Source organism: Apostichopus japonicus, chromosome 14 (genome assembly GCF_037975245.1).
Source record: "Apostichopus japonicus isolate 1M-3 chromosome 14, ASM3797524v1, whole genome shotgun sequence".
Lineage (NCBI taxonomy): Eukaryota > Metazoa > Echinodermata > Holothuroidea > Aspidochirotida > Stichopodidae > Apostichopus > Apostichopus japonicus.
The window spans coordinates 14815829-14842800 of NC_092574.1; the positions used below are offsets into that span (position 1 = coordinate 14815829).

At 36.7% G+C, this 26972-nt stretch overlaps 2 long non-coding RNA genes across 4 annotated transcripts in view; one reads left to right on the forward strand and one right to left on the reverse strand.

Moving 5' to 3' along the window:
* LOC139979816 (uncharacterized) overlaps positions 1-26972 on the reverse strand; it is a 52929-nt gene that overhangs the window by 14421 nt on the left and 11536 nt on the right. For all 3 annotated transcript variants that reach the window (XR_011797342.1, XR_011797344.1, XR_011797343.1), the window contains one exon: positions 10922-11006. This is a non-coding gene — a long non-coding RNA (uncharacterized lncRNA). The remainder of the gene's footprint in view (positions 1-10921; positions 11007-26972) is intronic.
* On the forward strand, positions 18078-21240 carry LOC139979927 (uncharacterized). Its single transcript, XR_011797406.1, has 3 exons — positions 18078-19478; positions 20274-20361; positions 21012-21240. It is a non-coding gene; the product is annotated as an uncharacterized lncRNA (long non-coding RNA).

Sequence of the window (26972 nt, forward strand, 5' to 3'; positions counted from 1 at the left end):
TGTGGTTTTCACATTCCATTGTAGAAAATATAATATATTTTGAGAGTCAACTTTGAACCCTGGTAACGTACCATTAATGCAGGCAGAGATAAATGTGGGTCCTCGCGCGAACTATGTCTACACGGAATAATAGAGTCATTTAAGGATTGTTTGTAAATAAAATGTGATCGTTGAAGCTAAAATTAATAAATGTCTCATGAAAGTAAGGTGAACATACTCTGTCCTGATTAGTCCAGCATGTCCTGTCTTTGCAATGACAAACATATATACATTATCCCGCCCGGCAAACTAAATTATCACAAAGTAGGGTATTCTGTGACGTTCAAAAATAGCAGTCTTTACGATACGAAAGCTAAGACCTACGCATCACTATACGTATCCGTTTCGGAAGCATCATAATTCATATTCAATGATTTGGTAAAAAAACTGAAATAATGAAATGTTAGGAAATTTTATACCGTACGAAATAGTTGTAAAGAGTTTCAAATATACTGCCATCAGGTATGTAACTCTTTTTTAAAATTCAACAGTTATTTTCCAGTGGAAGCGAAACATTTCCTACCCCTAGACACACCCTTTCTCCGGACGCGGTGTCCCACTATCTGGCTATTAAAAGAAATATGGTATTATTAGAAAATAAAGGGTTTCGCGTAATTGGTGTATTCGTGGTACATTCAAGATGATTAAATATCCTCTTTATATGGTCTATAACCATTATCAGAGACAATATAAAAAAGGTCCATGCACTCTGCAAAAAATCTGCTGAACAGTTACCCCTGTGTTGTAAATTTAGTAGGCGGTTAATAGCTTTCTTTATATATTCAGCAGGGGCGTATCCAGGGGGGGGCGCAACAGGCGCGCGCCCCCCCTATTGGCCGTCACCAAAAAAAAAAAAAGTTTAGCAAAAAAAAAAAAAAAAAAAAAAATTGATGACGACCTTTATGTGAGATGTCGGTGATCGCTCAACCCCCCCCCCCCCTCCCGTATCCTTTTTTTTTGTTTGCCAAAAAAAGGTTCTTGCGAAGTTCGGCGGCATAATAGTTTTAGAAACATAGATGGTAATTGTTTTTGTATTATCACTATAAACACTAAATGACATGCCAGCCATACTAAATTGTGCATTTTGTGTCCATATTTACTGGAAATGTTGCTTATTATTAAAGGTCGAAAAATGAATCACATATGGCTATGGGCGGCGATCCTGGGTGGAGGGGGGATATATCCCCCCATGAAAATGGGTGGAGGGGATGTAATGCACCATACCCCCCCCCCCCCCACCAAATGCCAGGGATAAGAATATTTTCATGCCTACATTTATGCATCTTCGTTAATGTACGGCTCTTTTTTAGCTTCATTTCTCGCCTACCATAAACGCAGTGCGATCTTTTCAAATAAAGCGTCTTTATAAAGCAAAAATAGTTGACTGTAGGCTTCATTGGCCCTATAACAACAAAATGTATTATTGCGCCCACGGTATTGATATAGTACATATATGCACCCTCATAGTATTCATATAGGCCCTATAGTAGGCCTACACACGTACATGTTCCCTCGAACAGCTGAGAATCTCATGTAACCAGGGTAATGTTTAATACACGTTTCACCTGGATGCCCTAGCAATCGGTCCCTAGGAATGTAACTATGTGTAATTGTGTATTGCATGTGTATAGGCCTATAATAGCCTGCATGAGGCCATTTTCTTCATCGAATAATATAACAGAGCTCTCGAACATTCTAACGTTGCGCCTGAAACAAGATTGACAGGGGCAATTTTCCCAAAATAACACCCGAAATTAAAAAAAAAAGTATTTTGGATCCTGATTATGAGATATTTCGGACATGACATCCCTATTTTAAAGTTGGGTATATGCCGCTTGGAAACCTCGGGAAGTGCCGTTTCCGGCCATCTAGAGGGTTTGTTAATCCCAAAATTTTCTTGTACGCTTCGCGCCAACTCATGGTGGCGCTACGCTTAGATAGTCGACAAGGTCATATCCCCTACCCCCCCACTCGGAAGTACGGATCGCCGCCCATGCATATGACACCATTTTGCATTTCAGCCCTTCTTTGAAAGCAAAAATTGTACACCCCCTCCCCTTAGACCCATCCCCCAGGACGGCGATCATTCATGCCTGGCGCCCCCCCTATTGGAAAATCCTGGATACGCCCCTGTATTCATGCACCCCCACCCCCCCATCCCACAGGTGTTACACCATTGTATAATAAATTTTTAACCAAGCGATCTTCGTAGTAGGGTTGCTTTTAGATTTTCATCAAGGAAGCATACAATTACATATATTATCGGACACCTATTTGAAATTATATTTCCATTGACGTATTTGTAATTTGGGATTGGTGGCGTGATTGCAAAATGATGACGTATGACAGAAATTGTAGCGTGTAATTTTTTCCAATCCCTGCTGCCTGAATTGCTTTATCTGACTAAATTAATGCCCATCCATGATTTCTTAAAGGAGTATGTTTCTCCCTCACTTTTCTGTCTATACAGGGTGTACTCCACGGCGTTGCCAGGAATGAGAGGCAATCAAATGATCACATTTTATAGGTTCATAATTATACTTAATAATCCTTGGTATCTTGGACAGGCGCGGATCCGGGGAGATGGGTTGGGGGGGGGGGGGGGAGGGGGTTGTACAAAATGTGTATACGTCTCAGAATGCACCATTCCAAGCTTTGGATTTTCAAGGATCCCCCTCCCCCACGCAGAACCCCCTACACGAGATGCGGCTTCAACGCCGTCTCTTGAAAATCTATACCATGCATACTACACTTGAAACAACTTTCTTAAAAACGTTCAAAGACTTCAACATTGCCAGCTAGTTAAATCCCACCTGTTTTGCATCTACAAATTTACTTCTGGTAAAGTGTCCTAAACCCTACAGTGCCCCCCACACACACTCTTTGGCTAGTTTCCTATACGCCACTATGCACGAGAAGCAGGACAGCAAGGTTTTGATAGCAGCAAAATAACATTGTGGACGTCATTGATGAATAAGACCACATACAAGTTAAAACAAAGACCTGCAATCTTAACTCTTCTTCTAATTACTTTACTATTATCCTGGGACATAAACCTTGACGTACAAGCACATGCCGGGGTGGGGAGGGAGGGTGGTCAGCCTTCTTCTTTCCTGTGTTTGGTTAGCATTTGTGTATATGATGCTTCATCTACTGACGTCATAACTATAATTATTGGGTTTTATCACAAGAAATATCTCAGGATATTACATAGATATCCACAAATGTTGTATTTCCTTTTCCGGTTTCCCAAAATAATCACGCATTCACTTCCGTTCATGTCGACAAACCATATATACAAAACAGAAAAAGAAAGACACAACCAAGTCTAGCCCTCAAATCCAATTACTTAACAATACCAGTGATGGATTAGATGTCTTCGAGTATCCGAATCTAAAATATTAAAAGCCAGAGATCATTAGCCTAGATATAAACTATCTTCGTTTTGGAGAACAAAAAAAAATGACATTTTAATGAGATTTTGACAAATTCGACTTTCAACCATGCTGACTTTGTTTAGCCCAAATATAAACTTATTTCAAAAAGATGTGTAAGCTCGACGTGATATTCTTTGCGCGCGCGTGTGTGTGTTTGTGCGTTATAACAACGATGTGTCCTTTCAAATTTTCTTCAAAGTAACTTACCACATATATTGTGATTAAAAGTTTTTCCTTCCTTACTTTAGACATGGCGCCAATTCGAGAATTCATTTATCTTGATCTGGAGAGAGCAAAATGAATTTCTGTAGTAATTTCTCTTTCTGACAGTTGTTTTTTAATCCTTTTAATTTTTTGGTTCTATGGTCTGTAAAATGATCTCTCCGAATTAGGTTGTCTTTTGTAAAGGAGACGTGTTTGGGACAAAATCATGCAAGGTTCGTCTCATCATGACTATATTCTTATTTTTTTTTGTCGTAGAACTAATCTATTTTCTATTATTTAGGCTTCATCAATCTTCACGCCTTTTTTTCTTTTTGCTCCCAGTTCGTCTCAATTTACATTCCGTTATCTAGACCGCATCCAAGTAAAAATTGATAAACTAAAATACATCCTATCGATATCACTGGCTAATACCACACCTATGTTGGTTACACATAAATTTTGGCTTAGTTTCAGCCCTAATTATCCCTGGTGGATTCTCAGTTTTCTAAAACTTTCAGAAAAAGAACATAGATGATGAATCTTGCTCTTGTATCTTTCATCGTCCAGGACTGCTAGTTAACAGTTATATTAAAAATTCTGCTCTTCTCAGTCTCAAGCGCGCGATTAAAAATAGAAAAGTTACGCCATATATTTTTCGCTCTAATTTTTGTTAATGTTACGTATATAGGGTTAGCTTACCTTCATTAAGATAAAGTATTCTACACGCAATGGAGCTTGACTACCGAATGATACGCTCAGAAAGGAGAACCAACCACAAAGTCGTTGTTGGTATGTAAGATATGCCAGCATGTAAATAGGGATACTTTTACTGAGCAACTTCACCACACTAGATGGTATTTTATGCATTTAGGCGATACCGCAGCTTTAATGTTCCGTCAAACATAAGTCTTAAGGACTTGGACAAATCAAGTAGACTTCGTCAAGCCACAAGTACTTAAGTTTCTAATTGTCTTGTTTTTTGACAATTTTTGTATTCTGTAACAGAGACGATGTTTGCAATTTTTTTATCTAAAATATTGAAGTTACCCCCTTATACCGACGCTGCAGCTTTCATTTAAACAATGTTTACAATCACCCTGAACATATGGATTGCAGATCATATGGTTTGTAAATATTTCCTCAAACGTTTGACCATTTAATCTCAAAGTAAGCCACATAATCCCCAAAGCAGAATCTGTATGATACACGTTACGTGTTTGACCCCACAAAGCGTTTCCCGTGCCTTACTTGAAATTGTATCGGTAAATAGGTATTGCTCGTTTAATGTTAGGGTTTCCTCCAGCTGTTCTCCGTTTAAATAAAGTATGTTTGTAATGTGGTTAATCAATTCTCATCAGTGGCGTAGGAAGGCACTTTTGAGTGGGGGGGGGGGGGGGGGGCTGAAGACTGATGGCCGGCCTGGGAGAGGGGACTACGTTGGAAATTTTTTGCATTTCCAGGTGGCCTCAGATGCAATTTGGTGCAATATAGCACACTTCAACACCCACTCCATTTTGTAAATAATTTTGCATTTTCACCTGGCCTTAGATGCAATTTGGTGCTCCAAATGAGATTTTTTTCTCATTTGGAAATGAAAAAGGGGTTTTCTGACTTGCGAAGCGGGGGGGGGGGGCGGAATGATACTTGGCCCCCATATTTTTCACTGGGGGGCTGGCGCCCCCAGCCCCCCCGGTTCCTACGCCCTTGATTCTCATCAACCGTTCCTGCTAACGTAAGCAAGTTATACTGCATTTCATGCATTAACATCGTTAACGCTATCCTCTAGTATTGGTTCGAAGTCATCAATCGCATTGTAGCGTAAGTCTATCCTTCACAGATCACGAACCATTACAATCTTTCCTGTATTTAGCGATGTAATATAGACACATTGTAAGCTTATTGTGTAATTAAGTAATCCATCAATTGATCTACTATGAGGAAAGTTGTATGGAGTGGTTTTATTTAAAGTAACGGAATGTATATTGTAATGAATACACCCAACTGTCTCCCAACTGTCAAGATGAATTTAAACTAATTTTAAACTAATAATTAAAATTAACTAGTCCGGTGGTTTAGTGGGTAGAACTGCGGACTGGTAATAAAGTTGTTCTAGCTCGAATCCATCTCAAGTTAGTTTCAGCATTTTCTTTTCTCTTTGGCATACTCCTCTCTGAAGTCTTTATATATTAATTCAAACATATAGTTTACCAGCTAACGTGATGGCTGGTTTTATAGAGGGTGACGAAAAATGCATACCTTGCCAGTCGTGTAAAGCGTGCTAGGGTTCAACACACACCGGGGTTTATAACGCTCCGGTGGTGGTATGGCTCTTTTTTGGCCTAGTATCCCCTGTCCATGTCTCCCTTGATGTAAGGAGAACCCGTGAGGATGCGAAGAGGGTCGGTCTAATCGGCCATAAGCGTTCTAGTTGGCGTGCGTGAATCTTTTCCTATGGCTAGAGGGTCTAATCACCCTTTGGATCGGCATGTGTGTAACCACCGTCCACGGAATACGTGACCTGATGAGGCCCTATTCTCCTATCATTTCATGTACGGATGTTTTTAAAAGACATAATAGTATTTTCTGTAAAATTGCACTGTGTTTTAAACTAGCGCCATCACTTTTTAATGAAGCGTTCGTTTTCTCTTCTTGGTTCGTTGGTTACTGCTGAGTTGGCACACTGTAGGTGGGTTCAATTCAAATCAATGACATCTTTTATTGTTGCCCAAGCAAAAGTAATGGAACTTTGACGGGGATTCACGTGGGTTTGAAGCAACCTTGGGAAATTAATTTATTCGAAATAGATACGCTAGTGAAATAATATAGCATACACCAAGGGACAATCCTAATTCCCTCCCCTCCCACATGTTAAGCCTCATTTAAACAAATTTCTGTGTAAAAGACTAATAACGCGACAAGCCCATATCTACAGTATGCCATCATGAAGGTGGGAAGCACTATAAGTAATTATTTGCCAATATAAAAAAGAAACTTGTAGTACACACAGCTAATATATATTGCTGAACAAAAACGGGAGGACTTGAGCCGAAAGTAAATTTAACGTAATTTGAACAATGTAAACATGTATTTTGTTGCGGGGACGGTGGGGGGGGGGGGGGGCAGTTAGGGGTTCGTCCGAATCACAGGATCCAACACTCCTTGCATAGGCATGATATACATCTCTTTCTGTTTTCGTATTATCATGAAAGACAGTGACAGTTCCACAGACACGTTTATTCCGACAGGTTCATTCTGAGCATGCGTGCATATTTTATATATAATGTCGTAAGTTTTAGAGTCAATTGTCTCAAAGTACACGTCTCATTGGGACGTCACAACGACATGCGTGAAGTGTTAATAATACTACGGAATGGCTATTCTCGAATTTCAATTGATACCAAGGGAATCAAAACAGCTGACATTGTGCGATAAGGCTAGGCCATTGCCGCATATTTAGGACGAAAGCCGACCTTATTTTATGCGAAATTGATGTATCGTTCCATCTTCGATTGATGTCGAGTTCTTAAAGAACAAACTCTATTGAATTATTATGCAAACGTCCGTGTGGGCATCACATTTAGATCGTGCTATGTCGTGTGAAGGTTCGCTTAGATGGTGAAAATTCTTCCCTTCTCGGCGAGAGATGGAGAGAGAAAGGTTTTATTGAATTCTGTAATGGAAGTTAAATGATGGTAGCGGCGGCGACGAGACTGTTTGCAACTTAAATTGAAACCATACAAAACGTACAAATAACTTTAGAAGCTCCGTGCACGTGAGACAAGAGAAAAATTTCACACACTCTTATTATATGACCTTCCTAGGTTCCCTAACATTTCTACCCAGCGCACTCGATTACGGCGCACTTCCTATCGCATTGAGATTTCAAACATGCATGCACTCGCATTGATATGACCGACCCTCGATCGTTTGGTAAAGTGTCTGCTTATTGTTTTGTAATAATTTGATCCATAGAGAGCAATGAGATTTTAATACATCAAATCATCGAAATCTGAGCTCAAGAAAGAACGTGCCAATCAGCTAATCGATCGATCAGCTAATCGATCAGCTAATCGATCAATCAGTGATCAATCAGTCACGAGACTGAATTTGAATAGATTCTGTACAGTGGAGCCATTACAGTCGATTGCCAGTCGGACACCGGGGACAATTTATGTCGCTGGATCCCTTTGACATCGTCGCGTTTCCTTAATCATAATAAACATGCGTATATATATACATGTCCCATAATATCCATATAGTTCCCAATTGACCCGGGTCCCTGCAGGGCTGTAACCCCTGGCCCCGCTCTCGTCAGGCCTGAGCAGAGCATTGCGAGTGATATATCATAGAAGTTTTATACCAAACTGTATGTTGTATGATATAATGATTTACGTATAAACTGAGCGTACTCACTGTAGATGCTGATAAGATGAACCCAATTGACACGTACGAACTGATATAGCTTACTATATATACGATAAAGTTATGCATGTGTTTGTATCGTGAATTGTGGGAGGGGTGGGTAATGGCGAGAAACAGAGTACAAACAAGAGTTCCCTTCGACCACATAGAAAACAAAAATTGGATGTCAAATTGTGCAGTCTAAGTCAAAAGTAGGCAATAGCTTCGGTTTTTACAGTTAGTCTAAATGCAAGGTTGTACTAATGACGACTGTACCTTGGTGCACCCTCCCCACCACGGCCCCTCCCCACCCGTGGATCTGCTCCTGGTGTAATTCGACTAATGACTCCATCTTGATGCATTTGCGCGGTAGCCCGATGTTGTTAAATTGCGAACACATTACAATATACATGCTTTATCACAACGCATTGTTTTTACGCTATGCGTCCTGCAGTGCAATGATACAAAACCTCCAAAAATATCGTCTTTTCCAGACCGGCCTCAAAGCACTCGAGACCTCTCGAGATGACTGGGTATTATTTTGTAAACTATACGCGCTGAATTAGTTACCTACTATACCTTAACTATAACTGATCAGGCACGTGGATGGGGCCCAGGAACGGTGAAGCTACCTATACTCATTAGGAGCGGTGACGAAAAGATCAAGTGTGGAAAGTAATCCTCTTCCAAGGATGACATTTTAAAGCAAACTAAGCTTGAATGAAGTCTTTAAAAAGAAGAGCGAGAAGAAGAAGAAAAAAAAAGTGGACTCCAGGGAGAATATAGAGTTTATGCACCATTTCGACAGTTAATGAAGCTAAAAAATCACCTGATCGCCTTAATTCGACTCCAGAGGGAGTATAGATTTGTCGTTCATACATAAACTGTTTAACCTTCTAATACTTATTTAATACCTATTTGGCCTTGACTTTAGAAGCGAGAGAGAGGAGAGAGAGAGAGTTGAGGGAGATGTGGAGAGTTGAGTAAACGCAACTTTGCTGCTGATAATATCTATAATCTCTTTCAAAATCACTTTTATATTTATAGTATATATTCATAAGCGAAAATTTTACGAAGTTCGTAATTCCGGGTTATAGAATAGTTGTTGACGAAACTCATCATCGACTCGGTTCTTGAAAATGTGTCCACGGAGACTCCTTAACTATACGATCTTTACGTTCGTTTCTTGTAGACCATAAATACATCTTAAGAGCCTATTAAACCTCGACCCGAAGGTATTTCGGACTTGAAGCAATTTGAATTAACAGGCTTCCCCAGATTGATTAATAGAACTGTGTACCTATCATAAAATATACTGGTTTTTGGCAAAACTAATTTTAACATGTTACAGAACATTCAAAATCACCCTCGATCAGCGTTTGTTACGTATCTATGTAACACTTTTATGGACGTTGTCAAAATACCTCTAAAAAGTAAACATACTCATAAGTGAAATTGGCTGAACTGCTTAGTCTAGCACGAAGACCATTAGCCTAACTCTTCAGAAGTCACGCATAGCTTGATAAGACAGCATCAAGATTTTATGACCCTAAATTACATGTTTGTACGTACACACAATATTTGTCAAGCACAAATAGTATTGAATTTCACCCCAGGGTCGTGCTCGATCTGTCAGCTGTCTGTTCATACGACTTAAGAACTTTCTGCGATTCTTACTCAAAAAAAGAAAAGAAAAGCAAAAAGACTGCAATTTTGATTAAACCGTATAGACAACCATTGGTTTGTTTCCCCAGATGTCTACTTAAATGTCTGCGAACCACATAGAAAAGTCGTTTTTACTTGCTTTTCTCGTCAATGGTTGGATGTATATATACCTACACAACAAATAATTTCCCTAACGTTTTGTGACAGTACAAAATGGGTATACATTTTATTTTCCCATGGCAACAGCTTTTGGAAAACATTTAGAGCTAACGTACGAAATGGTTTAAAACAATCGTACACACAAGTCAGTGCATGCATAAAGTGAAATCGACGTTGCCACACTTAACTCAGTTTCGGCAATGTAACCAGAATGCAACAATATCAACTTGCTATCTACCGTATATATCCAACGATGTACTTGTCATTATCACACTAAAAAAAAAAAAAAAAAAAAAAAAAAAACTGTCCTCAGATTCTGTTTTTATGTTGCATATATATACTGAAATTAAAACACCTGCAACTCATAAATCATTAATAAAAATCAAAGTGGTCACTTGGTCACCATAAGAGCCCTTGAACACTCGTATCCGAAAATAACTCAGCCGTTTTAATGGTCAATTGAAAAATCAATGCCGATATCTAAAAGAGGAAACTAAAAGACCATGGTATGTAATTAGTACTGTAACATTCATTGACCTAATATAAAAAAAAGAGAGGAGAGAGAATTACGTTGAATGCGTGATGTAGAGGTGTGAGGGTATCTAGTAAGTCATTCATCGATTTTTCAGACTGTCGAGGGAATTTCTAATTTGGAAATCTTGCTTTGCTGTGTTGATGGTATGCTACTGCTTTTATCGGACAGTGCGCAATATAGAGTTATACTGCATGCATTATCCAGGCAGGGGATTGGCGCCTCACTTGTTTTGTTTATCGCATTTTATGGGCCACGTATGATTATATAGCCCTAGATACAGTGCTGTTAGTAGTATATAAGGTATAATAGTATGTAGTATATATACGGCAGAATTACACGGTGCATTGTGAAAGACTGTGGGAGTATATATATCTCTTGTGTGACTGTTGTACTTTTTCACTAATAATGTTAAACTGTCGGAATAAATTTCCAGTAATTTGACGAATAGTTTTTTTTTACTAAGATAGCTGGAACATTTTACCGCAGAGAGTCATCTAATTCCAGGGAGTGGGCCTCGTAAAGTACCGCAAGTCGGAGATTGCCGATGGGTTAATGATGCATGGAGCCTGCCGATTGAAAAGGAGAAACCTTTAACGTTCACACATAAACGTAATAAACAGTTAAAAAAGAAAGAAAGTAAGAAAGAGAGAACGGAGGAAAAAGGAATACATAAAGACTACACACTGCACAGAACTGAAGCATGTAGCGCAATTGTCAATATCACGCAGAGATATATACCAAACTCTCCATGAGATGATGCATTGGCATATGTAAACTACACACACACACAGCCATAGAAGAAGTCGAGAAGTGATTAAGATGCCTACATTTCAGAAAAACTGAAAACGTCGTTACAACTATCAGGGAAAGTTGTTTAGTGACGTTATTTCTTCTGCTATACAGTCAGGTTGGAGAGGTGTAGGGGTTGGGGGAGAAAGAGGGTTGGGGAGGCGGGTTTGACAGGAGGGTGAATTCCATTTCGAAATACACTCCAAACAGTGACGTCACTTGAATCCACCCAGTACGTTTATAACGTTTGACTGATGACTATTTAATACTAAATCAATACAAATTACACATTTCGCAGAATGGGTACTTTGAGCTTTAAGCAGACTGGCGCATATTATCTAAAATGTGGAATTTTACATCCAATTCTAGTGTACATTCGCAGATAATTAATATCAGTTGTTAATTTGGAATGGGTAATTCAGCTGCCAACCTTCGTAATCGTGGTTGTTTCAAAACAAAAAGTTTAAGGAAACGCCAGTTAGGGAAGAATCGACGAACATGAAAACTGGAACCTGTCACTGAGTTCGGCTCCACCTTCAATCACCCACTCCATCAATCAATCAATCATAAAACATTTATATATCGCCAATATCAACAACAGTGGTTCAAATGCACTGTCAAGACTGATCCATCATGTCATTACATATATGTAATGACATGATGGATCAGTCTTGACAGTGCATTACAGCATTACAGAAATGGCCTTGAACCAGTTTGATGGGTGGAGTTAAATTGCAATACATTCAAACCAAAAATAGAAGCAATCTCAATGTTACTGTATAACTATATTAATACATAACATAATCACGTTATCACTACTCCACTCCACCATTGCATATGTCTATAAAATATCATGCACTACTGTAACATTACTACGTCACTATATGTTAAACTGCATCATCATTGTATTGTTATATTACTACGTCACTTTATCACTGCGCCACTATACGTCACCATGCAAAACATAGTACCAACTGATATACTTTTACTATTTGGTGTCGTCTGCAAAAGTTAATTATAAGAGAGGGCGGTGACAAGTACACGTGTAGCTAATCTGCCAGTGGTAAAAGCGTACTAACATTTCTTATAAATTTTACCCAACAACAAGAACAATTTTTATACTTCCTCAAATCACATATTTAGAAAATTGTTAAATTTGGCAATTTTTGGTTTATCAAAGATCAGTTCGATGCATACTGACCCAGTGTTTGGGTAAAATGTTTGTTCAATTATTTTAGAGTTTGTATAATGCAAAGCTGACAGCCGGCTAACTTCCATTTGTAGGTTTTCACTGTCATAGTTCGTAAACACTAACGGTAATTGTTAGAAAGGAAGGAAGATAGAAAAAAAGAAAAAAGACCAACTATGAAAAACAAAAATGAAATGAAAGTACGTAAAGACGGAGAACGAGTCGAGAGGAAATGTGGTCACAAAGACTGGAAGGTTACCGAATGCCCCCTCCTCCCCTCCCACGCCACCACTTCTCTCATTGAACCGAGGTTATTGCACCCAAAGCGAAGTTTACTTTATCAATTTTAAAACGAACGAACGAAGGGGTGGAGGGGGGGGGGGGGGAGACACATCATTACAACTATGCCAACGTTTTTTTTAATCAAAACTGTCGACGGAACGCATGAAAAACATAATAAATGGCAAAAAAGTTAATATCACGTTGTTGACAATGCATGACTGAGCCCTGCGGTTTATTCCCCCCGACCTTGATACAGGATACTTGAATGATTGAAGAGTAAAATTCACTTTTATAATTAGATCTGCGAAATAAAACAGAATGATTGGATTGAGGGGGGAAAACATCATTTAAATGAGACACGTGATAAAAACTCCGTAATATATACAAACTCCATGCCATGAGTTATAGCGTGTATACCATTGGCTACAAATTACCAATTTCAAGGAGATATTATGAATACCGTTCACCCGTGCACCGTTGGAATGCTGCTTCGCTCGTCAATCGTAGAAGATTTTATCTTCGTTTCCGTTCAAATTGTGAAATGTGTAAACGTAAAAGCCTCATCTTTGAGCTCAAACTGGATTGTCTTTGAATGTATAGCTTGTTTATTTATGCTTATAGTAACTGTACGCCTATATACTTTATTAATGGCTTGTAATAATAACAAACGGATTTGCGTTTCAAATTGGTTTGCCATTTCCGGCAAATTCTTCATCTCACCTTTTAAATATTATAGAAGATAAGTATAGGGTTGGTTGAGGCGCGGAAGGGGGTTGGCGTAGGGGGAGGGGAAAACGCTCGCTAAGTTTTGTGAAAACTTCAAAGTACCAATTTTCATAAATAAGAAGTACCCTTGTGTTTGTAAAAAGTTTTCCCCTCATTTTGTTATAAAGTGCCCTGTTCTTATTTAAAATTGTGCTTTTGTTGGTAGTATATGGTACTGGTTCTTAAACCTATACTGTTAACTAAACTATACATCAAAAGAAAATGAAGCTCTAATTTGCTTCAATCTTGTTCAATCTAAATGGCCCTGGATTACCACTATTTGAATATTTACTGAATATGCAAAAAGATTGATCACTAGCAGCATGTATATTTCTGACAACTAATTGTTGAAGAAGGTGATAATAATATACTGCAGGAAATATCATGATGGAGTGACAGGTTACAGCTAATAAGAAGGTAAAACCAGATGAGTTTTTTTTATGAGCACTGAAAGGAATAAAGACGCAGATATTTGATCGTTGGCATTTGGAGATTGCAAACTCAACTCACTCATCTCAAAATGTGTAGGCTACACGGATTGAAGCACGTGCTATCCTATTCGGTGTGATTGCTTCTTTCATTTGGATGCTGCTATATAGATAGGCCTACGTACTTTACTGCTACTGAGGGAATTACCTATATAACTGTCCTTGTCGTTACCCTATATGTATGTCTTTATATAATATACTACGTATGTCTATATATAGTATACACTACGTATGTTTACATATAGTACACTACGTATGTCTATATATATAGTACACTACGTATGTCTATATATAATATACTACGTATGTCTATATATAGTATACACTACGTATGTTTACATATAGTACACTACGTATGTCTATATATATAGTACACTACGTATGTCTATATATAATATACTACGTATGTCTATATATAGTATACACTACGTATGTTTACATATAGTACACTACGTATGTCTATATATAGTACACTACGTATGTCAATATATAATATACTACGTATGTCTATATATAGTACACTACGTATGTTTACATATAGTACACTACGTATGTATATATTATACTACGTACGTCTATATATAGTACACTACGTATGTCTTTATATAGTACACTACGTATGTCTATATATAGTATACACTACGTATGTTTACATATAGTACACTACGTATGTCTATATATAGTACACTACGTATGTCTATGTATAATATACTACGTATGTCTTTATATAGTATACACTACGTATGTGTACATGTAGTACACTACATATGTCTATATATAGTACACTACGTATGTCAATATATAATATACTACGTATGTCTATATATAGTATACACTACGTATGTTTACATATAGTACACTACATATGTCTATATATAGTACACTACGTATGTCTATATATAATATACTACGTATGTCTTTATATAGTATACACTACGTATGTGTACATGTAGTACACTACATATGTCTATATATAGTACACTACGTATGTCAATATATAATATACTACGTATGTCTATATATAGTATACACTACGTATGTTTACATATAGTACACTACATATGTCTATATATAGTACACTACGTATGTCTATATATAATATACTACGTATGTCTTTATATAGTATACACTACGTATGTGTACATGTAGTACACTACATATGTCTATATATAGTACACTACGTATGTCTATATATAATATACTACGTATGTCTATATATAGTACACTACGTATGTTTACATATAGTACACTACGTATGTCTATATATAGTACACTACGTATGTCAATATATAATATACTACGTATGTCTACATATAGTACACTACGTATGTCTATATATAGTACACTACGTATGTCAATATATAATATACTACGTATGTCTATATATAGTACACTACGTATGTTTACATATAGTACACTACGTATGTCTATATATAGTACACTACGTACGTCTATATATGTACACTACGTATGCATATATGCACTTCTTATGTATATTTAGTATACTACGTATGTCAATATATAGTATACTACGTATGTATACATATGTATGAAATTTGCCGCACAGCTTTATTTAGTCTACTATACGTTTTACGAGAGATTCCTGGCATTTCTTTATCGGTTTTACGTATACATTGTATGAGTATCATTCAGTATTAACCTGTGTGATCAGGCGATGGGTAACGGTTGTAGTGGGGGGGGGGGGGGAGAGGGAGGGGTTACGATGTATACCCTCTTTGCACATGAAATATTAAATTAAAGTAAGAAAATAATGAAAGGTTTTTCGATTTGTACACTCATCAACACTTGTGGTCTACCTATGAGGAGAGAAGAGTGATTACGTCACAGCTCAGGTTATTCCCTCGAGTTCAAATAACCTAGTTTAATAGCAGATCTATAACGTTTCAGTGTACATATTGTCTTTAATTAGTTCCGATTCAAATCGTTGTAAACTGAATATATTATCGAGCCACAGATGTCAAGTAGGTCACTGAACCTAATTAAAATCAAGTTACCTCGTTTCAAGTTTACCTAAAGGCAAAACATTCAAATTGATAAACTATTAAATTGGAAAGCCATCTCAAAAAAGTCTCCTCATTCCTATAGGCTTCCGTGCTCTTCCTTGATTATTATCATTATTTATTATGTATTATTTAGTTATTTTATCAAACTATGTACCTGCGTCACGAGACCCACTACATGTCTACACTTTGGTTGTAAGCTAATTAAATCATAGTAATTAAAATGCTAAATAAAAAGATTAAATAAACAGAATGTATAGTTAAGACCAAAAATAATAATGTAAATTTATTATAACTTTGAAATTTTTCCATCTCTTTTATGAGCAAAATATTGTACTTTAATATATGATACTTTCATGTATACCATTTACCACATTCTCCACTTGACATAAAATGAATTTCTTTCATGAATGTTAGAAACTTTATTTTACATATCAAACCGGTCAATGAACCGATGTTGTGTAATCTGTTACTTCCAGTCCATCTTATCTACATTCTTTCACGTGGCTCCTTTTGGGCGATGATTATTTAAAAAGTTAAAAATAGATCAAGAGGGATACAATACCTCAAATAACCCCCCTGCCCCCTCCCCGCCCCCATCATTGTATTCTTACCATTCACATGGGAGGAAAGGAAGTAACTCTGAGCAAATTTGAAATACATAACAAGAAAGAGAGACAGAAGGAGATAATTAAGTTTGATACACTTTTGTCTTCAACATGCTAAGGGTTGGGGGCGGGGGAAGGGGGGGGTGGGAGAAATGTTTCGCATCGAGTTATGTACCGATAAAAATCGATGGATTTAAGAGGTTCCGTTGTGACATTTTTGATGAACGTCTTACAAAATATCACGACATTCTCAACGATAGAATCGCAAATTCTAAAGTAAAGATAATAAAGAAGACAGTTTAAACAACAAGGAAGAAGACTTCTAATGCAGAGTGAATAGTCGCATGTTGTGATTTGTTACTTTACACCTTCGAGAGTGTATCGATCGTATGAAGTTCATTAGCACGAGGAGGTTTTTATTTCAAATAGTAATGGGAAGGGGTAAGAAGAATCCGACATGTTCTTTTATTTGTAATGAAAACTGTATACAAAAATTATCTGAGTGGTAAAACCGAAATCTTCAATTATACCCACTAATTAAAGTTTCAATTTTGAAAACTTCCGCGGGTTTGTCTTCGTTTAATGAAGTAAAATCTTTTTGAGTAACATCCGGCGGTGAGGTAGGTTTGGTAAAATTATCAAAGAGTTCAATTCGGGGAAAAAAAACAAAAAAAAACGACCTACATCTCGTGTGAACGGAACTACTTGATTCGGATAGCATCAGGACAGACCTAGCATATTAAAGCTAGTTCACAACTTTACAGGAGAGAAATATGTTAGAATTGATGGTCAGCGTTTATGTGACGATAATAGAGGTGTAGCCTATATAAGTTCATGTGTAAATTAGAGTTGTAAAGGCGCTAACACAACCAGCAAATGCAAGCCTTTAGTTATCAATGGAACCCCTTCGTTTAATCTAATAACTTCCAAGAGAAAAGGTATATACCGTCCTCTCAAACCATCACGATAGAGATCAGAGTTGTAGGAATTGTCACTTTGGATTAAAAAACATGAAACTTATTTCGACAGTCGGTCGCCTGACTGAACTTTTCTCGTCAGGGAAATTAAATTAGAGGTCAAACAAGACGGGAACATTTTGTCAACTTTTCATTTCAAATGAAGAAGTTAAGGTTTGAAGGTGATAAGTTATAGTAATTGGTCAAAATAAGATCGTGGAGGCACCATTTATTAAAACCTTGCAGACTTTCTCTTTTTTTTGACAAGGAAAAGAACAGTTATGATAAAAGATGGGCAGGAAAGAAACAAACAAAATAATAGCAAAATATAAACAGAACGACATAGGCACAAAGATAGATAGATAGAGAGGGAGTGGGTTGGGTGGAGGGGTGAAGAGAGAGGTGGAGGGAGAGATGAAGAAAGAACAGAATATATTGATATGGTAGTCTCACGTGGTTAGTACTAACGTGTGCTAATAGATAATTCGAGGTTGTAAGTAAAGAATAAAAAACAGTGTCGCACTCTAAAAACTGTTGGGCAAAAGTAGTTGAGCAAACAAAGCATTGCCCAATATGAGTAAATATTAACCAACAACTGAGTAAAAGAAATTACACAACTGATATGGGTAAACTTTGTTGTGCAAAAATTAAGATGTAGTTTATTGTTACTTTCTGTTGGGCAAACAAGCTTGATTTGCCCAATGTTGTGCAAAAACCAGCATTTTCGCGCCATTACTATACTGGTACTCTGCGCGATGTGCATGCATCATGAGTAGATCATATATAGTGAAAGTACACAATGGCTGACGAATTTGTTAGCGCTATACTCAAGAGGTGGGAAATGCCATATAGTTAGTTATGTGCTACATTTGAAGGTGAGCGTAAAGAAAAACAATCCTCTGCTTGGTGTGTGCATCGAACACTGCGATCTCTACATATAGTGGTATCGAATGATCGTTCGTTCTCTCGGTGGTACATGTAGGCTATACCAGGCATACGTAAAGGCTTCTAATACTAATTGTATTTCCAGCATAGTTGTATTACGTTAGGCTAGCTTGTAGTGAAGCGATTGACAGGCGCCACAGGCGCGCCCGCAAGTGTGTACTAGTTCTAAATTACTCACATTGTATTAACGTTGCGAACGCCTGTGTAATGCAGATCCTCGTCAACTTACGGTAAGCTATGCGTATGCCACAGGTCTCTCTAGCCTATATCTTGGCTAGACAAGGTTTCATTTTAGCACATTTGCGTTGTAAATCATAAATTGTACTTCGTTGTTTTCTTTAAGGTTTTATGCGGCAAATGACCACATTAACCCTTATTAGCATAACCTTAGACCTAGCATGTCATAACTTAGGCCTAATGTTAGACTTACACGTACAGTACGTTGTTAATGCTAGTAGTAGTACGTACATACAGTAGTATCATAATGGACCCTTCGAAGTCCGAACACTTTAGCACTAAAATGCTCCAGAATTGTATTTGTACACACTTCTTTTAATATGATACTATCGATGGCAGAAGAAACATTCTCGTTAGAAAAAAAGTCGCTTCATAGGTTTCGTCAAATTGATCCTAGTGTATTTGTGCCATGGTGAAATTATGCATTCGTTAGGGGTGTCCGAACTTCGAGGGTTTTTCGAACTTCGAAGTAGCCTAAGTTAGGCCTGGCATTTAATGAGTTCTAGGCTATAATAATATTAGTATAGCATAGAACATCAGTGCTCGTAATGTAATAGGCCTATAATGCTGTTTGCATATTTTTCTCTTTCCTACAGGTAGAACAGGACTTTGAATTATTACAAATACCAATTAACTGCCAACAAATTATACAACAGAGTGGGATATATGACGATGGACATCTTGTGCTATACAGGCGTTCATCCTAAACTGGCCAAACTTTTTGCATTTAGAGAAGACGTTGGATGCACTGACTGATGGTAAGCCTAATTTAATGTAGTCGTGGCCTGTGAATTCATTGCTAGCTTCACTTAGAGCTTATGCCATGACAATAGAGTTTCTCTTTCCAGTATATCTGTAAAGATGGGTCAATATTTCGATTTACCTTCAAAATATGTTTTTGGTGGATTGTTACTTTTTAAAAATCTATCAAAATCAACTGATCTGAATGGACCAAATCAGGTTAATGTCAATGGTGGCTTCTGAACCTTTCTGCAAACTTTCTCCAATCATTGCACTCAATATGATTAATTGGCTACTATTTTTTTTTTTGTAGTCGCTTTCGAGTTTGCGTGTGGTTGAAGTGAGACCCAGCCCTGTTATAATATTAACTTAATGACAGTCACTTGGACATGTATCAGTGTTGTCTGTAGGTTCCACATAGGGCTTGAATAATTCTTTCAAAAATCTTTGGACAATTGTATTCAGATTTCAGTACAACTGTGTCAATGAAAGGTTAGCACTATGGGCTTTTTCATTTTTTTCCTTCAAAATCTTATAAAATTTGGCTTGAAATTAGTGTGTAGGGTAGGTAATTAAGTTTTCTAATACAAATGTGTAGGTCCCCTATGAGTACACATGCCACATTAACTTTCATGTTGCTGTTATTAATGTGTATGAGCATCAAGTTGTGGAGCAAATTTAGGGCGGTGTATCCCCTGAATTTTATCCTCAGTCCTTGAAGTTTGATATGATCAGACTATAGTGTGCCTTATTAATGTTTTTGTCGTTTATACCTGCAAGCATTCTCATTTCTTGCCTTAATCTCTTTACAGATGAAAAGAAGAACTTAGCTTTCTTGCAAAGAAAAGCGGGTCTACTACGGTGACTAGTTGCCTTCAAGCATTCATAGACGATCAGCCAGTAAGCAAAATCATTAATTATATTTTAAGTAAAATGCTTTTGGTGGTACACCTTTTGGTTCATACCTGCTCAGCTGATAGTTTGTTTAACCTTATAAACTTGGTGTGTTGTTGTTTATAGTGAGCAGAAGAATGCTACTTATTGTGCTAGTGGTCAAAGGTCATTGAGGTTAACAAGGGCCAAACACTTAAAACCTTGTAAATATGCTAACTTAAAGGTGAAAGTTAGATGAATCTCATATGTGATGCATATAGGTTTGCCAAAATGAGTACATGAATCCCATTGATTATAGCTAGAGGTCAGAGGTCATTAGACGCCACCAGGGCAATTTTTTTAATTAAACTAGTAATGAAATGGGGGAAGGTTAAATAAATTTCATCATCTGTATGTAAACCTTGGTCATAATAATGAAGTGATCCGGTACTTGATAGTGCAAGGTAAAGGTCATTTGACATTAATGGGGTGGGCGTTATTATACTTTGAAAACCTTGTCAAGATAAATATGTTCACTTTCTTGACCTGTTTTTTCTTTTAATTACACTGGTCCACAGTATCATAGCATTGTGCAGAAGTCTTAAAACTCTGTCTATCCACCTGTTTTAGTTACATTTTATTTGCAACTTGAGGACTTTATTTTCTTTAATTTGCAGTCGGTGACAAGTGTTAGAGGACTACTGCAAGAAAATATCGAAGGATGAGCGACCACAGCCATTCATTCTGTGCTTAGGAGAGAGTAAAGGTTCCCCTCAGCATTTGTTTGTGATAATTGAAAGACATCCAATAATGCAGTCCTCACTCCTCAAGGCAGTAGACTATTTGTTTTAAAGTCAGTATGTGTTGGACATTAACTTCCAAACTCAATGTAAGGGGGTTTGGGAGTTTTTCCATGCTGAGGTATAGAACTTGGTTTTATCAAAAGTCGTTCACTGAGTGCCTTTGGAGCTTTCAAAGCAAACAGAAGTGTTTAAGGTTCAAAGTGTCTTGGAACAAACTTTTCAAATGGTTTCCTGGTATTAGCCTGACATGTTTACATTTTAAGGTTGCTTTTGTTTCATATATATTTACATATTAAAGGGAAATAGTAAATGTTTGCCTTGGTGAACTGTACCTACATAAAATCTGTATTTTTTTTGGTTGGGAGGGGGGGGGGTGGTAGGGGGTAGATTTGTTATTGATACAGTGAAAGGTTGAGGCAGGGTTGGTTTATCAAACAAATATTCAATTTTGTGTGTTTATCAGATCAGGTGCCAGCAATGTCCCTATTATCACTTATAATTGTGATCTTGAAGCTGCTTTTATTTCTAGTATGTAGAACCAATGTGGGATTTACAACCATTTGGCTTTTGTTTGAAATTATCTGTGATATTATATTCACTTATTAAGACCAGAGTTGCTTGAAAGAGACCAACATTAAGCTGTACATGATTGTGTGTTGCACCGGTACCTTGTGTAGTTGATGTCAACATACAGGAGGTCTTCTGTGGTCAACACATTTCAAGAACTGAAAATAGTAAACAATGGCAAAATATGGATAGCTAATATTTTCAGCTTTAATAATGTTGATATGTGTTTATCCCCATTGTGAGTTTATGAAATTATTGCTTCGGATCGAAGTCACAGATCATTTAACTAGGTAAATAGAGGTCAAGCACTGAATGCTGTGAGAATTCATACTGGAGGAACAATCTGAAGTCGGCAAAGACCAGAAAATATAATGTATGAAAACATATATTACTTGTTTGTTCTTTATCATTCTCTGTTTAAGCTTTATAACCTATTAAATAAAGCAAGCTGTATGAAAAATGTTACAATCCAATGTTTGTATTGTATTAGTTAACCAACCACTATTATTTTTAACTAGCTGTTGGGCAAGAATCATTGGGTAAAAAAAAATCCATTGGTAAAAGGTTTTACACAACCATTGGGCAAATCGCTGACCAACATTGTTGGGTAAAGGCATTGGGTAAAAGGTGTTGGGTATTTATTTAACCGTTTGCTGGGCAAAATCATTAACCAACTTAGTTGGGCACTTTTTTGCCCAATATCAACCAGGAGGCATACGGACCCAACGGATGTGTAAATAATTGCCCAGCTTGGGCAATAATTTGCCCAACAATTTTAAGAGTGTACGTAGAAAGGAGAATAGATTAATTTATTCCTAAGTCCGTCCTCAACCCGGGCGCAACCACCCTTTATATATATATATATACATATATATATTCATTTGCCTTTGTCGTTTACCTCCATTTCATTAATATATATATATATATATTTATTTATTTATCTATCTATCTATATCTATATATCTATCTATCTATATATTCCAAATACGTTATTAAACGTAAACAAATGTTAGGGGAACATTAGCAACACATTGCTGATGAAATGTTATGTTAGAAATACAACAGAACGTTGGTGAGCAGATACGTTAGAAATACATTGCAGTAACGAAATGTTAAGAGTAGATATGTCAGAAGTACATAAACCACATCAACTTGCTATACAAGTATAAATGTTATAATAATCCCATCGATCAAAACCCTTGCCAAGTTAATTTCAAATACACAAACCCATCGTAGTAATACAACATGAAACAGAAAAGAAAGGATGATAATGATATCACGACACAAAAGAAGAAGCCTCTAATTACATCCTAATTATGGTAGGATCTATCATCTCAATCCGTTGAAATATAAATTAGGCCTAACTGAGTGATGAATGTGTCCCATAATGAGATAATGACAGCACAGGTTAAAGAGACATACGTATGTTATATGATTTTCAAGGAATGCATCCTGAAACGACTATGACTTGGAAAATCTAAAAAAATCTAAATAAATAAAGAAAGAAAGAAAAAAGCCTTGACCAGGATTTGAACCCGAATTCACCGCTCCATATGCGGATGTCCATACACATTAAGTAGTATACTGCTCCCATTACGTTCGCCTGTATACTCCATTAAACTGTTTATGCCTTACTGCCTGCAAGCAACACATTCTTTCACAGTTGAACTCAGATTGTTGAGCAACATAGTGAAAAACAGGAAAGAAAGCAGATGAAAAACAAAACCACAAAATACGAAAGGAGAAGTAAACGAGTCAATGGAAGTTTACTGGCAGGCATTCTCATGAACTAATTACCTGCATCCTTGATTTTATTGAAATGTTTCGATTGCGTAGTTGTATTTATTCTGCCCTCCAGCTGAATACTGTCGTATAATTTCTATAGAAGAGGTTTATAGACGACGTCTCTATATATTGTATGTTAAGTGGGTATCCTTGTTCCCTCAGTTCTTGCCCTTATATAGATATAATACACAGAGCGGAAACTAAATTTGTTAAACTGCAGCCTATACCATGTCTCTCCCTGTGGTCGTTTGGAAATCAAATTCAGCCTGAATCGAATTTACTCCATGAAAGTCTATAACTTTTGTTAGATTTAATCTTGTGACATTTAAGCCAAGTATATTGAACACGGTTGCTCAAAGGTATAGGTTTTTTTTTTAAATGGCTGTTCTTTCTTTTCTCTTGCTACGATATGGAGTCTAAGCAAAAGGTTTCGTCTTTTATATTTCGTGAGATTCACAGAAAGGAGGTTATACAAGTCAGATACTTCCCTACCTAACCCCCTTCCCCTTACCTCCCAATATTCAGTGATAGGAAAGCAGTCCCAAACAACGTGCTTATATTTACTTGAAGCGTCAATTGTGTATATTTCAGTGATATTTGACATGTCTTGTTGCACATGTTTTGTACATAGTGTATTGTAAACATTCCTCATTTTGTTGTTTTTATGCAGTTCAAATGTAAACTTAAAGTTTTCTCTACATAATGAAAGAGGCTACTTGTAAATGTCATATCTTTAGTTGACAAAGAAAAACCACGCAATCTAAAATGGAGATTCTAAACTTCGCGAATGCTCTGTAAAAAGGAGTTTCGGTAATTAATTATGTGTTGTTTTACCCTTCATATATATAAAGGATCGTCATCATTATATCATGTGGTCCGTAACGTTGTGTAGGGAAGTTGTGCATAGAAATGATCAGTTCCGCGATATAACATTTGTTCCTTCACGCCCATACAAACGATATTATATGAAAATGCTTTTGTATACTTTTCTGTGTTCTTCTCCTTTTCCGCTCTGACTGTATACAATTCCTCGATGGCATGACAACAGTAAAACCAAAATGTATAAAGGAGGGGGTATACGGTATAGGAGGAGGAGGAGAAGAAGAAGATGCCAAATATGTGTCATATTCCCTCGGCCTTGTTATGTCTTCGTAAAAGTATTAGCTAACTCTAAGCAGATCTTTGAATTCTATATCGAGTCTGAGGTACATCAGTTCCCTCTATTCGATTCACTTGGACAATACGGAAGAAGCTCTAATCTGATTTAAGTTTCCAGGTATTTGCTCTTATACTAGCCTTGAGATATCAAACACGAGTAAACCAAACACAACTACGGATAGACTAAAATGAAGAACTCAAAATCTCCAATTTGATATTTTCAATCCCAAACCAATCTTTCATAATTAAGTGTTGAACATGCAGCATTTATTCAAGCTGTGTGTGTTTTCCCTTTATTTTCAATAAGTGAATTTTAATCCAATTTAACTGCATGAAAATGTTTCGTCCTATTCTTTTGATTGTTTTCATTGATTTTTCTCACTTAACGAGTCTTAAGCCACCCTGAAGATATCGCCTTAACTCATTTTGATTTGATTAACCTATACGCAAACAATATTGATTTGCTCAAAATCCAATTTTTTAGTTTCATGAAATTAGTCAGGTAAATTGACAAGCAAGTTCTCATCTTTTAGCCCCCATGACATTTTTCTTTGTCAGCATGGATTCTAGAAATGTTTGAATACTTTCCATGAATACATGTCTATATATATATATATATATATATGTATGTATATATATATATATATATATATATATATGTATATATATATGTATATATATATATATATATATATATATATATATATATATATATATATATATATATATATATATATATATATATATATATATATATATATATATGCATGCATATACACTGGAACCAAAGCCAGCAAAGCAAAGAACTTACAAGTTTACTGACCCAACGAAGAATAGAACGGAATAGAACGGAATAGAACGAAACTAAATGAAAAGGAATGAAACGACTCTGTCTCTTTCAATGAGCTCTCATACAGGGATTGGCAATGATTGTTTAATATGGATTATTTTCAATTTTGTTTTTTATATAATATGAATAATGTATGCACATAAGCATTTGTTTCTTATAGGTAAAACTAGTTGTAACAAGTGTTCATTTGTAAAATATATGAACTCGCCAAAAAGAAGAAGGAAATGAAATGAAACGGAGCGACACGAAATACAAAACTACTTGCATTTAACCGAGTCCCCTATGTTACCAGTGATTGCAGGTTTTCTCCACTGCACATCTGGATTGATTTTCTTTCATTTTATCATACGTACATAACACGCATCTAATTGAAGAAAACTTAGATCCCGTAGAACGAGAAGAAGGAGGAAAAAAGTATAGATTTTCTAACTTTATGTTTATCCATTTGGTTTCCTGATACTTGCTGATTACATCAATGCTTTTAGCGAGAAATGATCTCCAGCCTGCTGTAACGATTTGATATCAATCAAATCATTAATTGACAATTTAGTAGGTCAGTAGGGCAACGTTGTTATGGATGGACTCTCCATCCATATTTGCTTCTGTTGACCCTATGTAAACGAACTGCCATTCCATCTCTTCAATAAGTTCTAAATATTGCGTGCACAAACCACCACTCCTCTGTCATTATTGTGCATAACAAGAGCCAGACCATCGGATAGCATAGATGGAGAACATGCCTTTTTGTCTATCAAATATTGGTGATGTTCTGAGAGATTTGTCTATGGCATCACCGTACGATGAATATTCATATAGGTATATGCGATACCGCTCACAACCATGCACGCTTCATTCCCAGCTAACTATAACCAATCAAACTGATATATCATTACTCATGTCGTTGCCAGGGTGATATATCTATGGTTACAAAAAGTCGTTCTCTTAGAAGAATAGATCATCTGAAGTATATATCCGCTCTGAATATCAAAGAAAGTCACACGAGGCCAGCATTCCTGTACACGATACATTATACTTAATGTGTTAAAATTTCATGCATTTAGATAAAGGTAAAGAGTCACTTAGTCAATTTGCCATCAAACCTCATTTAAATGCTTAAATTAGAATAGACCTTTAAAAAAAAATACGGCATTTAGCTCGAATGCGCATTTTACGAGGTTCCTCGGAGGTTGAAACAAAGACGATTTCTAGAGAAGGAATATAACGCATACCCGTATACCGATCATATAGTCATTTCCTTTTATGCATATCCCAAAATGATTCATTTCATGATAGAGAATTGACTCATTAATTCGTTTCATAGTACGGTTAACCTTCATATCTGGTTTAGTAGCTCTAGTCTGTTATGGATAAAATATAAGTAAGGAGCACAGTATGACGTTTGATAGAAACCACCTTCGAAAGGATCTATTGTGCGGATTTCCAATTAAATGGCGTCCACTGTGAATCGCTTTCCT